Source organism: Tachysurus fulvidraco, chromosome 19 (assembly GCF_022655615.1).
Source record: "Tachysurus fulvidraco isolate hzauxx_2018 chromosome 19, HZAU_PFXX_2.0, whole genome shotgun sequence".
Lineage (NCBI taxonomy): Eukaryota > Metazoa > Chordata > Actinopteri > Siluriformes > Bagridae > Tachysurus > Tachysurus fulvidraco.
The window spans coordinates 17,888,736-17,894,017 of NC_062536.1; the positions used below are offsets into that span (position 1 = coordinate 17,888,736).

Genomic DNA, 5,282 nt, shown 5'->3' on the forward strand with positions numbered 1-5,282 from the left:
TACTCTCACATTTACTCCACATTTACTCTCACATTAACTCCACATTTACTCTCACATTAACTACACATTTTCTCTCACATTTACTCCACATTTACTCTCACATTTACTCCACATTTACTCCCCATTTACTCCACATTTACTCTCACATTAACTACACATTTACTCTCACATTTACTCCCCATTTACTCCACATTTACTCCCCATTTACTCTCACATTAACTCCACATTTACTCCACATATACTCTCACATTTACTCCACATATACTCCACATTTACTCCACATTTACTCTCACATTTACTCCACATTTACTCCACATATACTCTCACATTTACTCCACATATACTCCACATTTACTCCACATTTACTCTCACATTTACTCCACATTTACTCCACATATACTCTCACATTTACTCTCACATTTACTCTCACATTTACTCCACATTTACTCTCACATTAACTACACATTTACTCTCACATTAACTACACATTTTCTCTCACATTTACTCCACATTTACTCTCACATTTACTCCACATTTACTCCACATATACTCTCACATTTACTCCACATTTACTCCACATATACTCTCACATTTACTCCACATATACTCCACATTTACTCCACATTTACTCTCACATTTACTCCACATTTACTCCACATATACTCTCACATTTACTCTCACATTTACTCTCACATTTACTCCACATTTACTCTCACATTAACTCCACATTTACTCTCACATTAACTACACATTTTCTCTCACATTTACTCCACATTTACTCTCACATTTACTCCACATTTACTCCCCATTTACTCTCACATTAACTACACATTTACTCTCACATTAACTCCACATTTACTCCCCATTTACTCCACATTTACTCCCCATTTACTCTCACATTAACTCCACATTTACTCCACATTTACTCCCCATTTACTCCACATTTACTCTCACATTAACTACACATTTACTCTCACATTTACTCCCCATTTACTCCACATTTACTCCCCATTTACTCTCACATTAACTCCACATTTACTCCACATTAACTCCACATTTACTCCTAAATAGATTAATCATGTTGACAAATAGATTAATCATGTATATGAAAATGTGTTCGAAAACAAAGAAAGAAAGAAAAAAAAAAGAAAAATAGAAATGATATAAAATCATAATTATGTTAAAAAAATGTATAGTTACAACAGAGACACGTTCCGTCAAATAAATGTGTCTTTACAGAAAACCTTTCCATGTGCATACAACAATCAACACCTCCTGACCAATCAGAATGCAAAGATGCGTTATATTAAATGTGTATAGGATCAGGATGCTGATGTCATGAGAGTGCAGTCATATGACACACACACACACACACACACACACACACACACACACACACACACACACACACACACACACACACACACACTCGGTGTCTGGCTAAGGTTCAGGGTTAGTGAGGGAGTGTCCGTGTGTGTGTGTGTGTGTGTGTGTGTGTGTGTGTGTGTGTGTGTGTGTGTGTGTGTGTGTGTGTGTGTGTGTGTTTGTGTGTGTGGTGGAGTGTAAACATGCATTAGTGCTCAGAAACAGGGCTTTTGTGTAGACGTCTGTCATTATGAGGCAGGTACGGCAGGTGCAAAGTGATGTTTGCGTGATAAAAACTCTGTGCTGTTTTTGGTGTGTGTGTGTGTGTGTGTGTGTGTGTGTGTGTGTGTGTGTGTGTGTTTCAGCTTAACTCAAGGCCAGAGGAAATGGTGTGGACGGCTGGTCTCACTGACTCAGTGTCTCTCATCAGCTCGTCCGTCTGCCTTTGTAAGTGTGTGTGTGCTGGACTAGACATTTCAGTGGCAGGTGTGTAAGCAGTGTATACATACACACACACACACACACACACACACACACACACACACACACACACACACACACACACACACACACACACACACACACACACACACACCTGAGGGCATGTGTACAGTGTGTGTCTTTTGTTAGAAGGTGTTTTCAGAGTTCCATCCCTTCTCACCTCAGCATCAGTGTCATTGTAACCGGCTCCATGAAACCTGAGCTGATGGTCAGTCATAAACACACACACACACACACACACACACACACACACACACACACACACACACACACACACACACACACACACACCAGCTAGCTATTTAAATGACTTTATTATCGTTTTATTGTGTTTTATTTCTCTAATACAAAGTTCTTTAGTGATACTTTATTCTTGTACCACTTCTGTTCTTCACATCCTACTTAAAGGCTTTCTGAATAAAGACTAATTCATAAAACACTTACAGTATTATATTGGAATGCTCCACATGCTCCGCCCACAAGCCTGTTTAATAATGCTAGTAATACAATTCATACTTGTTTGTGTGATGGTACTAATGCTGATGTCGATGTGAGCTGCTGGAGAAAAACAGTGAGCTGAATGAGGGCTGCAGTGCCAATTTCAGGAGTTGTCTGTATGAGAGAGAGAGAGAGAGAGAGAGAGAGAGAGAGAGAGAGAGAGAGAGAGAGAGAGAGAGAGAGAGATGAAATAATCTACCCATAAGTCATTTTTTTTTTACCGTTGTATGTCTCTAAGCTTTAGAATCTTCAAGGCTGCATTCAGACTCACAATTAAACAGACAGAAAGACAGACAGACAGATAGATAGATAGATAGATAGATAGATAGATAGATAGATAGATAGATAGATAGATAGATAGATAGATAGATAGATAGATAGATAGATAGATAGATAGATAGATAGATAGATAGATAGATAGATAGATAAAATTTCCAAATTGGGCCCAAAGTGTGAATATTTCGTGTGGCCACCATTATTTTCCAGCACTGCCTTAACGCTCTTGGGCATAGAGTTCACCATAGCATCACAGGTTGCCACTGGTGTCCTCTTCCACTCCTCCTTGATGACATCATGGAGCTGGTGGATGTTAGAGACCTTGAACTCCTCCACCTTCCATTTGAGGATGCCCCACAGATGCTCAATAGGGTTTAGGTTTGGATACATGCATGGCCTGTCCATCACATTTACCCTCAGCTTCTTTAGCGAGGCAGTGGTCGTCTTGGAGGTGTGTTTGGGGCAGTTATCATGTTGGAATACTGCCCTGCTGCCCAGTCTCCAAGGGGAGGGGATCATGATCTGCTTCAGTATGTCACAGTACATGTTGGCATTCTTGGTTCTCTCAACGAACTGTAGCTCCCAGACCATAACACTCCCACCACCATGCTTGACTCTAGGCAAGACTTGTCCTTGTACTCCTCACCTGGTTACTGCTCGACACCATCTGAACCAAATTTTATCTCTGTCTCATCAGGCCAAAGGACACGGTTCCAGTAATCCATGTCCTTAGTCTGCTTGTCTTCAGAAAACTGTTTGCTGGCTTTCTTGTGCATCATCTGGGACAACAGCCATGCAGACCAGTTTTATGGTCTGAGCACTGACAGGCTGACCTCCCATCCATCCATCGATAGATAGATAGATAGATGGATAGATGGATAGATGGATAGATAGATAGATAGATAGATAGATAGATAGATAGATAGATAGATAGATAGATAGATAGATAGATAGATAGATACACAGACAGACAAGAAGATGGGAAGACTGACAAACAGGTGGACAAATAGACAGACAGACATACAGACAGACATACAGACAGAGAGAGAGAGAGAGAGAGAGAGAGAGAGAGAGAAAGACCGATTATCTCATTCTCTACCTCACTTTAACCTTTAAATGTCAAAAACGTAATAATAAAAAGAAAAGTTATATAAACTCTCTTTAACGCAACACCGGCGCAACATTCAAGCCTCATTTGCAGCCACTACGTCTGTGAAAACCTTCACAGAGTTCAGGGCACACACTGTGAGGGCAAAACCTGAGGCTGCGTTCACATGGGGCTAAAATAAAGCACCTCAGTGGGAGTCACAGGGCTTTTTCAATGATCTTGAGATGGTGCGAATGTTGCTTAAAATCTAGATGTTCTCCTATACGCAGTCTCTCTCTCTCTCTCTCTCTCTCTCTCTCTCTGCATGAATGCTTGCCTCAGTGTGGCATATGCCGCTGCCACCACACTAAATCAGTTCCAGCATAATTACCCCACCGCCGCCGAGCACCTTTATTCCCCCCCTAATTGCATTCTCCATAATCGCTGTACATGAGGCTAAATTTAGCCGTCTGACTTTCAGAAGCCACAGCGCAAATCCATTAGGTTCATTTTCATGCTATCCTTACAGAGCCATATGTTCTCATCTCAGCGATTCCCTGTTTCTCTTTTATTTATTCCGCGATTGTCTTTCCTGAGTGTTTTAAAGCTTGTTCCCTTATGCAATAGAGTCTGTCATCACCGGCACGACATCCGAGCCTCGTTTGCCGCAAAGCTAACAATTAATTTGTCTTTTTTTTTGTCTGAGCAACGTTTTAATTTCAGGAACACGGTGAGGAAGATGAGCTAGACTATTGTAGGACTGAACAAGCTAAATGCCAGCAAAAGGCGGCTCTGCTGATGTGTGTGTGTGTGTGTGTGTGTGTGTGTGGGAGGCCACTTCTTCTAACAAGGCGTACCATCTTGTCATCTGTTGAAATGCTGACCCATTGCATTTGAGTCTGAAGGCCTCAGTGAGCAGAATAAAGTGCGTGTGTGTGTGTGTGTGTGTGTGTGTGTGTGTGTGTGTGTGTGTGTGTGTGTGTGTGTGTGTGTGTGTGTGTGTGTGTGTTGAAACCCAGACACAGAGAACACAGCAATCAGCACTCAGGCTGCCGGCACTGTTGGGTGTCATTAAGAGAAAATCACAGTTTGCTTGAGGTTTTTTTTTTAGACATCTATTGGACCTCGCTTGCAGCGTTGCCAGATTGGGCGATTTCCTTTCAATTTTGGATGTTTATAATAAGGTTTGGGATGAGAAAGAAATTGCCATTGGCTTGGATGGCCTTAGAGTTACAGTTTGGCGTGTAGTAGTACAGTATATGACTTGCGGAGGAACCCAGGGGACACTGCAGGGGTGGAGTTAACCCACTACGTCAGAGCCTGGAACACACATATGATGGACATTAGGACGTTAATTCTGGATATTTCACATGTATCCATGTCAGTGTGCTAACATGAAAAACAGTATATTTTGCATATTTGTATTGTGATCACACATTTACTGGGGAACATAATCATTCATTCATTCATTCATTTTCTACCGCTTATCCAAACTTCTCGGGTCACCGGGAGCCTGTGCCTATCTCAGGCGTCATCGGGCATCGAGGCAGGATAC

At 41.5% G+C, this 5,282-nt stretch overlaps 1 long non-coding RNA gene across 1 annotated transcript in view; it reads left to right on the top strand.

The window, feature by feature from the left end:
- LOC125139645 overlaps positions 1 to 2,079 on the top strand; it is a 4,363-nt gene extending 2,284 nt beyond the window's left edge. Inside the window, exon 4 of the long non-coding RNA XR_007138705.1 lies at positions 1,731 to 2,079. This is a non-coding gene — a long non-coding RNA (uncharacterized LOC125139645). The remainder of the gene's footprint in view (positions 1 to 1,730) is intronic.
- The last annotated feature ends 3,203 nt before the right edge of the window (positions 2,080 to 5,282 follow it).